Below are 13,554 nucleotides of genomic sequence, written 5' to 3'. Positions count from 1 at the left end.
TGCTCTGGTAACCTGACTGTTGCTGCTGTTGGTTGTAACCACCCTGGTTGTTCTGATTATTTTGATTATTATGTCCGCCCGGATTACCATTAAATTCTGAACCGGAATTTCCTCCACCATAACCCGGCCCGGATCCTGAGCCACCGCTGGAGCCGTGATCATACCGGAAAGCATTAGAATTCTTGAACTCCTGCATAATGAAGCAATCCTTCCAAAGGTGGTTTGCTGGCACCTCCTTCGTTCCATGTCTTGGACAGGGCTGGCTCAGTAGATAATTTAGGCGGTCCGGGTTAGGGTTGGGTGCTCCATTGCGATTTGGCGGTTTACCCCTGCGTCGCTGGCCCTTGTCCTGTGCGTTGGTGTTAGCCACAAAGTCCATGTTACCATCCGCTTTACGCTTGCCTCCGCCACCATTGCCTGCCAAGTGATGCTGCTGACCTTTGGAGTTGCTGTTCCTCTTTCCCTTCCCTGCCTTGTCATCATCAGATTCGGAATCTTTGGTACTATCAGAATCAGCATACTTTACCAAAGCAGCCATGAGGGTCCCCATGTCAGTGCAATGGCGCTTCATCCGTCCCAACTTCAGCTTTAGGGGCCCAAACCGGCAGTTGCCTTCTAGGGTTAAGACTGCGGTGTCAGCGTTGATGCGGTCTGATGAATGCAACACTTGTGAGACCCGGCGCACCCAATGAGTCGTTGATTCTCCTTCCTCCTGGACACAGGCAGCTAAGTTCACTATCGACATAGGCTGCTTACATGTATCCTTGAAATTACTGATAAACCAGGCTCGTAATTGGGCCCATGAACTGATAGAGTTGGCCGATAAGCTTTTTAACCAGGTGCGGGCCGTTCCTTCAAGCATCATGGTGAAGTATTTCGCACATGCCGCATCATCCACCTCAAGCATCTCCATGGCCATCTCATAGCTCTCCACCCATGTCTCTGGGGGTTGATCCGCCGTGTAATTTGGTACCTTACGCGGGCCCTTGAAATCCTTGGGCAGGCGCACATTGCGTAAAGCGGGGACAAGGCAAGGCACCCCCAAAGAGCTAGAAGTAACACCGGGTTCGACCGAAATAGTTGGGCGAACCGGCGTAAGCTGCCGAGCCTGATACTGTGCGGCTAACTCGGCCTCCCTGCGCGCTCGGGCCCGGTCCACCACTTCCTGAGCGTTATCAGCACCACCCGCCGGGTTGTTGCCGCGGGGTGCTCCACGTCGTTCATTGCTTGACACTGCTGGTTCGTCCATACGCCTGCTATAGCTCCGGCTTGGACGAGGGGTCGAGTGGATCCGGTCGCGGCTGTAGGAGTACGCTTCCTGTTGGACCAAAGCTGTCCTAAGAAGCTCCTTGACCCGTCGTGTCTCTACCGCCTGCGGCGAGTCACCTTCAATTGGCATGGCCTCCAGCCGTGCAGCAGCGGCAACGAGATTGTCCATTGGGTTGGAGTAGTGACCCGTAGGTGTTGAAATAGCCTGAGGTATAACAGTGTTTTGACGAGGCGGATTCATCGAACGGGGCTGAACCGGCGCACCGGTCCCAGGAGCTTCCGCCCGGTTCCCCTCCAGCGGATTACTGGTTCCTGCTCCTGGGGTGTTGAAAAGGTCTCTGGCCTCGAAAACCGAAGGCAAACGGGATCGGTACTTCCTCCTCATGACTTCATGCGACGCGTTCTGGTCCAACATGAGCCTGTAGGCTTGTGCGTCTAAAGCGGCCCGCTCTGTGATCATCCTGGCATTCTCAGCTGCCAGGTCCGCCTTGGCCTGGGTGATCTGTTCCTTCACCTTTGCAATCTCTGCGTTGTGGACTTCCTGATCTGCCGGATTAGCTTCTACCATAAGCGCAGCCAATGCATCAAATAGATCTGATAGAACTTGAGCCGGCGGGCGTGCAGAGCTTCCTGCCCCGGCAGCTGTCGTCGCTGCTGAACCGGAGGTTATTGGCGCGGCGGTCGAAGAATGAAGCGCTGCTTGTGTGCCGTCCATGAATATTCCAACTCGGTTGGGTAGATCAGAGGGGTCCGGAATACTGTCGCCGTCGGAACAGCCCCCAATCCGGCCATCTTGTAGCTGATATAGAGATTCGGTTTCTCCGGTTGATGACTCGTCGCCGGAATAAACGACGGTCTTGCCGCGAGATTCCGATCCATCCTCATAACTTCCTCCATGGATAACTCCCACGAAGGCACGCTTCACGGCCGGTTTAACCCGGGCGGACCGCGCACGCTGAGCCGTTTCGACGAGGTCGGTGCAGATGTCCGGCTCAGGGCCCGGTTCACCGATCTTGCCGATGAAAACGTGTATGCCGCCAAAGGGGACCCGGTACCCGTACTCAACTGAGCCGGCCTCAGGGCCCCAGCCTGCATCATCGATGTAGAGCTTGCCGCGACGACTCTTAGTCATCCGGCCCACAGCGTAGCCCTCGAGTCCTTCAAAGCGGCCCTCCAAGAACTTGAAACCATCGTGCGATAGCCCCACGGTGGGCGCCAACTGTCGTGGTTTTGTCACGGCAGATGTCCTAGAGAAAGGACTTAGTCGTGGAGCCATCGCGACGGGTTAGCTTGAAGGGGTTAAAGCGGACACAGGGATGCAAGAGAGTTTATAGTAGTTCGGCCCCTTCGATGAAGGTAAAAGCCTACGTCTAGTTGTGATGGGATTGATGGGGTTTCGATGACTAGGGAGCAAACAAGCTTCGCCTATGTCTCGAGTTGTTGTCTGTCCTCCTTGAACCGCCGCCGGGTCGTCCGCTTATATACACGGGTGACGCCTGTCGGTTCACGGATTCCCAATACCGGCTCATAGATGTGTCCGGTTTGGTCTCTACTTATTCCTAACTTACAATACAAGTTACATACCAACGCCGGTTTACGGCTACAGGCCTTGAACCGGCTATGGGCCTTGAGCCCTCATCTGCCTTCTTGGGTTTCAACATAGTTAACTACTGAAGAAGTTAACCCGGCCCAGATAGGCCGGTTTACGCCCAGTAGTGATATCCTCAACAGAACCCGAACCGTCTCGTTTGCACGCTTCGAAGGTATAACCCCGAGACGACGTCCGTGAACGAATGCTTGCGATGTTTGAGATGCTCGTGTTTGCACCGTGTCCAAATTGTCACTCTTTTCCTTGCCGCCAACTCATGGGACACCCGGAATCCAGGATCACCCCACCATCTCTAGCATGTTCCGAACATCCGCACCCTTGCTTCCTTTGCACCGGTATCTCCGGGAGCTACCGGAACCGATATGGTGCCGTGGCATCATTTTGGGATTTGTTGCCGTGGCACCCTTTTCGTTTCCACCACGATGACTAATGCTTCATAAAATGCTCTTATCAACATTTTCATACACTTGCATAAACTTGCATATGTCATCCGCATCATGATAACAACATTTAAACATTTAAAATTGTTGTTTGCTTTAATTACTAAATGCATATGGGGATTTACCGGATTTGTTATTCGTTATATCCGGCCCCATTTAAATTGCTTAAATGGTATAGTTTTGTTATGCTTCACCTCTTGCCATGTTAACCAACATTTAATATTGTCGAGTATCCAACCGAGAGAGAACTAAATAATTGTTGTGGTGTTCCGTCAATATGCAACTCGTTGCATATTGAGCTCCACTTAACTTGTAGTTTTGTTTGTGCCCTTTGCCATGCCATGCATATTTAAACCAGACATGCATCATACTTGGTTGTGCATCATGCTATGTTTATGTGGTGGTTGTTTACTATGTTGTGTGCTTCTTTCCGGTGTTGCTTCTTCGGGTTGGTTCCGATAACGTCGCGTTTGTGAGGACCCGTTCGACTACGTCCGTTTGTCTTCTTCATGGACTCGTTCTTCTTCCTTGCGGGATCTCAGGCAAGATGACCATACCCTCGAAATCACTTCTATCTTTTCTTGCTAGTTGCTCGCTCTTTTGCTATGCCTATGCTGCGATACCTACCACTTGCTTATCATGCCTCCCATATTGTTGAACCAAGCCTCTAACCCACCTTGTCCTAGCAAACCGTTGTTTGGCTATGTTACAGCTTTGCTCAGCCCCTCTTATAGCGTTGTTAGTTGCAAGTGAAGATTGGAGCTTGTTCCATGTTTGGAACATGGTTATTTTGTTGGGATATCACAATATCTCTTATTTAATTAATGCATCTATATACTTGGTAAAGGGTGGAAGGCTCGGCCTTATGCCTGGTGTTTTGTTCCACTCTTGCCGCCCTAGTTTCCGTCATATCGGTGTTATGTTCCCGGATTTTGTGTTCCTTACGCGGTTGGGTTATAATGGGATCCCCTTGATAGTTCGCCTTGAATAAAACTCCTCCAGCATGGCCCAACATTGGTTTTACCATTCTCCACCTAGCATTTTCTTTCCCTTGGGTTCTGCAGACTCAAGGGTCATCTTTATTTTAAACCCCTGGGCCAGTGCTCCTCTGAATGTTGGTCCAACCTGAGCGATGTCCGGAGCTACCAGGGGCAACTCTGGGCTGGCCCACCCGACGTCTGGCTCATCCGGTGTGCCCTGAGAACGAGATATGTGCAGCTCCTATCGGGATTTGTCGGCACATCTGGGTGGCTTTGCTGGTCTTGTTTTACCATTGTCGAAATGTCTTGTAACCGGGATTCCGAGTCTGATCAGGTCTTCCCGCTAGAAGGAATATCCTTCGTTGACCGTGAGAGCTTGTGATGGGCTAAGTTGGGACACCCCTGCAGGGATTTGAACTTTCGAAAGCCGTGCCCGCGGTTATGGGCAGATGCGAATTTGTTAATGTCCGGTTGTAGAAAACCTGAAGTTGATCTTAATTAAAATACATCAACCGCGTGTGTAACCGTGATGGTCTCTTCTTGGCGGAGTCCGGGAAGTGAACACGGTGTTGGAGTTATGCTTGACGTAGGTTGTTCTAGGATCACTTCTTGATCATAGATTTCTCGACCGTGCTTTGCCTTCTCTTCTCACTCTCTTTTGTGAATAGGTTAGCCACCACACATGCTAGTCGCTTGCTGCAGCTCCTCCTCATACCTTTTACCCTTACCTATAAGCTTAAATAGTCTTGATCGCGAGGGTGCGAGATTGCTGAGTCCCCATGACTCACAGATACTTCCAAAACCAGCTTGCAGGTGCCGATGTTACCGAGCAGGTGACGCAACCAAGCTCAAGGAGGAGCTCGATGAAGATCTTGTCCTTTGTGTTGTTTCGTTCTAGTTGATCAGTAGTGGAGCCCAGTCGGGACGATCGGGGATCTGTGTAGCATTTGGGGTAGTCTTCTTTTATTTTGGTTCCGTAGTCGGACCTTGTGTGTATCTGGATGATGTAATGCTTTATTCATGTAATTGTGTGAAGTGGCGATTGTAAGCCAACTATGTATCTCTTTCCCTTATGTATTACATGGGTTGTGTGAAGATTACCTCACTTGCGACATTTGCTTTCAATGCGGTTATGCCTCTAAGTCGTGCTTCGACACGTGGGAGATATAGCCGCATCGAGGGCGTTACAAGTTGGTAATCAGAGCCTTCCCCGACCTTAGGAGCCCCCCTGCTTGATCAAATCGTTTGCGTTGTTGAGTCTAGAAAAATGTTTTGAGTCATTTAGGATTATATATATCGGAGAGTTAGGAATTCTTTTTACTCCTCAGTCCCTTCGTCGCTCTGGTGAGACATCCTGACGTAGAGTTTTGACTCTTCTCTTCTCAAATTTCACTAAATTTTTTTTAGGATCACGCGGGTATCTTGGAATCGTTCCGATGGTTTTGTGACGAGAACATTGTTCTTGGTGCCTCCTGACATTTAGGGGTTGTGGCAGTGTCCCGGGTAGTTGAGCTCTGAGGTGTTGTTGTCACAATTTTATCGTTACAGTTCTGGAATACCTGAGTTTGCCAACATCGAAAATCTCTTTTATGCAGTTGTTGGTGAGATAACCTCGATGCCACCCAGTACTGGGGTGGGAGTTCGGGAGTATTGCCATAACTCGTATAACAGATGCTTTTCGAAGGTTGAGGTAAACGATTTCCGAAGGTTTCTTGGTTATGTGTTGAAGGATGGATACAGCTGGATGTAGGATTTACTAGATTTGGGTGAAATATTATGCTTCCCCTGTATCCCCAACACCTGATTGCATAACCGGAAAGTTTCAGGAGTTTATAAGTGGGAATTCAAGTAGGTCCTAGGATATCTTTCCGACAGATGTATGATATGAAATTGGGGTTCGACGTCTAGTGGTCCGCCTATCCACGGTTGGTTTTACAGTGTTCTCGTTGTGTCTTAAAGAGTCCTTGGCTATGCCGACTCGGGGACGCTTCGTATGTCATGTGCACTGCCTTGTACATGATGGTGCTGTACGATCGAGCCCGTGTAGGCCCCACTACGAAAACTTCGGACGAAATCTCTATCATATGTTTGTTCAGGTTTATTCTGCAAGCCAATCCTTTTGTTTTGTTTTGAGTTGTGGTATTCGAGTTGCCTCGAAGTCAAGTGTGATTCCATACATTTTTCCTAAGCGGTGTTGTAACGCCCCGAGACCGTTGCGCCAGGTGTCTTCCAGTTATTCGTTGTTGTTGTCTTGTCATTTGCTTGCGTGTTGCATCTTGCCATGATTGTCATAATAAATTGTTGCATCATCATGCTTGTGTTATCTTTTATTCTCACCTTGTGCTTTCCATCTTCATGCATATGATTGCTTGCTTGCTTGTGATGTTTGTTTTATTATTATTATTATTATTATTATTATTATTATTATTATTATTATTATTATTATTATTATTATTATGCATCATGCATTCGTCTCCATATGATTGTTGTGCTTGTTTACTTTTACTTGTTCATGTGCATTACAACTCCTTCTTCTTGTCCTTGATCCTTTCTCTTTTACTATTTGCTCAACTTCAACGTGGATTCACCCAAGTTTCTATCCCATCCAAACATCTCCATTCTTCTTTATTCCATTTATTTTTCTTGTGGCATTTTCCCTATTCGAAAAAATGTACAAACCTATCCCTATAAATCCTAAATGATGCCTACACCCTCTCTGCCAAATTTCAGATCCTTTGGAATTGTTTTGGTTGGGTTAAAAATATGGCTCAAGTTTGAATTTAATTCAAACTTGAATTATTTTTATATCCTTAAAAATTTCCAAACCATTTTATTCAAACTGTGCAAAAATCCAGGATCTTATATATATATATATATATATATATATATATATATATTTCTTTATCAGCCTACTTCCTTCCTCATGTCCCTGTGCATTTCTGCTCTTGTTATTTCTGTCTAAAGGATTAAGGAAAAGAAATGAGGAGAGAAAGGAAGAGCAGCCCAGTAGAGCCGGCCCAGCAGCAGATCCCGCAGCCCACCGAAGCCACTTACCTGTTCGCTTTCAGCCCACCAGCACCAGCGCCCTGTTCATCTTCTTCTCTCGTGTACGGCAGCGCATCCAGGACATCCACGTCGGCAGCCGGCTTGATTTGACGACCGGGACAGCCTCCCTACCTCCTATAAATCTTTCCCCGGTACCCTATGGTCTCTTCTCTTTCCATTCCTCCCTCCTCCTCGTCTAGCCGCCGCAAGGTAAGCCACTCCACGCCATAGCCGTCGCCAACGTCATGCCCGAGCTCTACTCCGGCGCGATCAAGCTCGACACCGTCGTCTTCTTCCTCGGGGAGCGACGCCCGCGTCTCCCTCTTCTTCCTCGACCTCGCAAGCGTCCATTCGAGCCCGGATCGAGCTCCTCCTCGACGTCTTCTTCCCCTGCTTCATGGACCCGAGCACCCTCGCCACGATCAGGGCGCCTTCCCGCCGTCCATGGCCACTTGATCTTGAATGACTCCAGCAGCACCCCCAAGGTGACGCTCTGCTCCTCCTCATGCCTTTCTCCCATCATTCGTTTCCCCTAGGTGTCATCCACACAAGCAAAAGCTCCACTCCCGACGTACCATAGCCATTTTGAACCAAGCCGAACCTCTGTTTCTGCGTCCTCTGCACACAGGCCGCCCCATTGCTGCACCTTCGCTGCCACACCTCCGTGCACGTCCGCATCGCCTCGCCTCACGCACCTGCCGCCGCTCGCTTACTGCATCCACAGCACACGCACGAGTCCCGCACACCTCTATTCCAGCCGGCAGCCATGGCTGTAGCCATGGCCAAGCCAGGCTCGGCCTGGCGCAAGCTCCTGTACTCACGCACGCCCACGCTCGCAGCACACGCCATCTCTCGCTCGCGAGCCCCGTTGCCCTCCTTCACCTACCGTTGTAGCTCCCGCCTCGCCTGATTGTGCGCCGCAGCTGAGACAAGTCCCAGCTTGAAGCTCGAGCTCCGGCGTCCTTCCTCCGCTCCCTTCATGAACACGCGCACCCTCACCTATTTCCGCACCCCCGCTGTTGGCCTGTGGTTGCGAAGGTCGCTGTCTTGCTCGGCGGCGTCGTCACCGAGTTCCTCTGTTACCCAGGAAGAAGAAGGTCTGGCCTCTGGTTTTGTTCAAGTCGAGCCACGCCCTTGTTTTTCACAAACATACAGCAGCAGCGCATTGTTCAGCACTCTGCTCCTCTATGCAGTAGGTCGTGTGTTCGAGTCCCAGCCGCCCTCTTTTTTTCTTGCACTATTTCCTTGTTATTTTGCACACTCAGCGCTTTCAGGCCAAGTCCTCCTGGGCCGCTGTAGATTGCTGCAATCCGGCCCGTGCATTTTTTTCCAGTCTGGGTATTTTAGCTTTTTCCAGTGCATTCATATTTTCAGTAATGCCATCATTTTGAATTATAAACAATTAAATACATCCAAATAAAAATATGTCATATATGCACCATGCTTAGAATTTCGTGTATTTTCATAATATGCAACTTTCATCCACATTTAAAATGTTGTTTGATTAAATTTGCTCCTATGTCATGTTAAAATGCTTTAATTCATAACTATTTAACCGTAGCTCCAAATTTAATAATCTTTATATGTATTTGGGGTAGAAAAATGCCTAGTTTAACATGGTGCATTCACTTTGCATGTTTAACAACTCTAAAATTGTGATTAGGGCAGAACAGTACCAAACCGTAAAATATGCACATGAGGTTTTTCCGGAATTGTTGTTTGTTATTTCCGGCCTCATTTAAACTTGCCTAGATAGATAGTTTCTTTATGCTTCATCTCTTGCCATGCTAACAATATTTAATCTTGTTGGGTACATAAACGAGAGAGAACTAAATAAGTCATGTGGTGTTTTCTTCAATATGCAACTCCGTTGCATAATGAGCTCCACTTAATTTGTAGGATTGTTTGTGCACTTTGCCATGCCATGCTTCATTAAACCGGACATGCATCATACTCGATTGTGCATCATGCCATGTTGATGTGTTGGTTGTTTACTATGTTGTTTGCTTCTTTCCGGTGTTGCTTCTTTGGGTTGGTTCCGTTAACGCCGCGTTGTGAGGAACCGTTCGACTATGTCCGTTTGTCTTCTTCATGGACTCGTTATTCTTCCTTGCGGGATTTCAGGCAAGATGACCATACCCTCGAAATCACTTCTATCGTTGCTTGCTAGTTGCTCGCTCTTTTGCTATTCCTATGCTGCGATACCTACCACTTGCTTATCATGCCTCCCATATTGTTGAACCAAGCCTCTAACCCACCTTGTCCTAGCAAACCGTTGCTTGGCTATGTTACCGCTTTGCTCAGCCCCTCTTATAGCGTTGTTAGTTGCAGGTGAAGATTGAAGTTTGTTTCTTGTTGGAACATGAAGATGTTGTTCCTTGGTGGAACATGTTTACTTGTTGGGATATCATAATATCTCTTATTTAAGTAATGCATCTATATACTTGGTAAAGGGTGGAAGGCTCGGCCTTATGCCTGGTGTTTTGTTCCACTCTTGCCGCCCTAGTTTCCGTCATATCGGTGTTATGTTCCCGGATTTTGCGTTCCTTACGCGGTTGGGTTATAATGGGAACCCCTTGACAGTTCGCTTTGAATAAAACTACTCCAGCAAGGCCCAACCTTGGTTTTACCATTCGCCACCTAGCCTTTTCTTTTCCCTTGGGAGTCGCGCTCTCGAGGGTCATCATTATTTTACCCCCCGGGCCAGTGCTCCTCTGAGTGTTGGTCCACCTTGTCAGCCGCCGGTGGCCACCAGGGGCAACTCTGGGCTGGCCCACCCGACGTCTGGCTCATCCGGTGTGCCCTGAGAAAGAGATATGTGCAGCTCCTATCGGGATTTGTCGGCACATCTGGGTGGCTTTGCTGGTCTTGTTTTACCATTGTCGAAATGTCTTGTAACCGGGATTCCGAGTCTGATCAGGTCTTCCCGCTAGAAGGAATATCCTTCGTTGACCGTGAGAGCTTGTGATGGGCTAAGTTGGGACACCCCTGCGGGGATTTGAACTTTCGAAAGCCGTGCCCGCGGTTATGGGCAGATGCGAATTTGTTAATGTCCGGTTGTAGAAAACCTGAAGTTGACCTTAATTAAAATACATCAACCGTGTGTGTTACCGTGATGGTCTCTTTCCGGCGGAGTCCGGGAAGTGAACACGGTATTGGAGTTATGTTTGACGTAGATTGTTCTAGGATCACTTCTTGATCATAGTTTCTCGACCGTGCTTTGCCTTCTCTTCTCGCTCTCATTTGCGTATGTTAGCCACCATATATGCTAGTCGCTTGCTGCAGCTGCACATCATACCTTTACCTTACCCATAAGCTTAAATAGTCTTGATCGCGAGGGTGTGAGATTGCTGAGTCCCCGTGACTCACAGATACTTCCAAAACCAGTTTGCAGGTACCGATGTTACCGAGCAGGTGACGCTACCAAGCTTAAGGAGGAGCTCGATGAAGATCTTGTCCTTTGTGTTGTTTCGTTCTAGTTGATCAGTAGTGGAGCCCAGTTGGGGTTGATCGGGGACCTTGTCGCATTTGGGGTTCTTCTTTTATTTTGGTTCCGTAGTCGGACCTTGATTGTATTTGGATGATGTAATGATTTATTCATGTATTGTGTGAAGTGATGATTGCAAGCCAACTATGTATTCTTTTCCCTTATGTATTACATGGGTTATGTGAAGATTACCTCACTTGCGACATTGCTTTCAATGCGGTTATGCCTCTAAGTCGTGCTTCGACACGTGGGAGATATAGCCGCATGGAGGGCGTTACAAGTTGGTATCAGAGCTTTCCCCGACCTTAGGAGCCCCCTGCTTGATCGAATAGCTGGCGTTGTTGAGTCTAGAAAAAATGTTTTGAGTCATTTAGGATTATATATATCGGAGAGTTAGGAATTCTTTTTACTCCCGAGTCCTTTTGTCGCTCTGGTGAGACATCCTGACGTAGAGTTTTGACTCTTCTCTTCTCAAATTTCACTAATTTTTTTTAGGATCATGCGGGTATCTTGGAATCGTTCCGATGGTTTTGTGACGAGAACATTGTTCTTGGTGCCTCCTGACATTTAGGGGTTGTGGCAGTGTCCCGGGGAGTTGAGCTCCGAGGTGTTGTCGTCACAATTTTATCGTTGCATTTCTGGAATACCTGAGATTAGTTTCGCCGACATCGAAAATCTCTTTTATGCAGTTGTTGGTGAGATAACCTCGACGCCACCCAGTACTAGGGCAGGAGTTCGGGAGTATTGCCATAACTCGTATAACGGATGCTTTTCGAAGGTTGAGGTAGACGATTTCCGAAGGTTTCTTGGTTATGTGTTGAAGGATGGATACAGCTGGATGTAGGATTTGCTAGTTTTGGGTGAGATATTATGCTTCCCCTGTATCCCCAACACCTGATTGCATAACCGGAAAGTTTCGGGAGTTTATAAGTGGGAATTCAAGTAGCTCTTAGGATATCTTTCCAACAGATGTATGATATGAAATTGGGGTTCGACGTCTAGTGGTCCGCCTATCCACGGTTGGTTTTACAGTGGTCTCATTGTGTCTTAAAGAGTCCTTGGCTATGCCGACTCGGGGACGCTTCGTATGTCATGTGCACTGCCTTGTACATGATGGTGCTGTACGATCGAGCCCGTGTAGACCCCACCACGAAAACTTCAGACGAAATCTCTATCATATGTTTGTTCCGGCTTATTCTGCAAGCCAAAACTTTGTTTTGTTTTGAGTTGTGGTATTCGAGTTGCTTCAAAGTCAAATGTTGATTCCATACCTTTCCTAAATGGTGTTCTCATATTTCTATGTGAATACTAATACTTCATGATAATCGAGATTGTCATGCCAATTTCTTTTAAACCGGCGTGTTTCTCTTCAAGTGGATCCGATCATTTCAACTTCTGCAAGATCAATTATCACTTCTTCTCAACGGTGTTTGTTTCATCCGTCTCCAAGTTGCCTTTGTTTTTCCCACCCTCCCACCCTTGTTTCTTCAAGGACTCAGATTTCTTAATCAACTATCTTGTTATTGATGAGAAGCCTCTCCATTCTTTTCCGTCAATGTTCTTATCCGTTGATTCTGAGGAAGATGCCAACGAAGCTTCAAGTTCGTCACTCTTCACTCGTTTTCTTCTCTGGTGGATTCAAATCAAGCTTTCGGTGTTTGATCATATTCTTTTCCTTATTTCAAATGCTTTCTCATGCCGGTGCACCTCTTAATCATCTACTTCTCGCTATTCAATTGTTCCGGAGTGTTGAAGATATCTCAAAGATTCGCGTTTCCATTCTCAATCCGTTCAAGCTATTTCGAGATTGCTATCTCATTCAAGCCATTCAATTAAAATCGGCGCAATCTATCTTTTAAATCGTTCAACGATGTTTTCTTTTGAGTGGGCCCTAACCCACAGGTCTTTTCCCAGGATCTTACCTGACTCTTCTAATTTTACCGGAGTTATTCTTAAATTTTTCGAAGTTTGACGTAAGAATGAATTGTCATCAGTCAAATGTCTTTCTCCAAGATTTTTCAAAATTCTTTTCATCGTTGGCTCAACCTTTCCATTTATCATCCCGGAGTACCTCTACAATTATTGGTGGTGTTTCTCGTCGTCATTCTCATATTTTGAAGAACGAAGAAGAGTTTTACCTCCATATCTTATCCGTTCTCTCAGAGATTCGTGATTCTAGTTCGAGCCCATCCTCTGATAATTTTTTTTGATTGTCAAAATTCTTTTCACCTATCGGAAGCAATTCAAGAGTCTTCTTGGTTTGATTATCCGGAGTCCATCATTTCAGGTTTATTCATTCTCAGCTTTCAGCTATGGTTCTCCAAATCTTACCGGTGCTTCGTTCAAGTGATCTCTAATCAGTTCGTGATCCCTTCGTTCTCATGTATCTAGTTTCTCTCGAGCATCTTTGTTCATTTGCAAATTCTTCCTGGTGATTCGTTATCTTTTATTCGTTCTTTTTCAATTCTTACGGTGGTTCGTTCAAGATTCTTCTTCTTCATTTATCATCTCAATTTATTCGTTGTCTCAATTCTTACGGTGGTTCGTTGAAGATCTTCCCAAGTTTGTGCTATATCTATCTTAATCCTTTCTACGAGAATAAGTAGTATGCCAAAATCCATTGCTTGTCATCAATTTGAATTGGTGAAGGATAAGCATAATGTAATTCTTATTATTGTTTCATCCAAGTGATTTAATTCCTTATTCCGGAGGTTCATCAAAATT

This window comes from Triticum urartu, chromosome 4A (genome assembly GCF_056163025.1).
Source record: "Triticum urartu cultivar PI428250 chromosome 4A, HENAU_Tu73, whole genome shotgun sequence".
Lineage (NCBI taxonomy): Eukaryota > Viridiplantae > Streptophyta > Magnoliopsida > Poales > Poaceae > Triticum > Triticum urartu.
The sequence above is the reverse complement of the archived record's forward strand: the minus strand, read 5'-3'. Positions refer to the sequence as shown.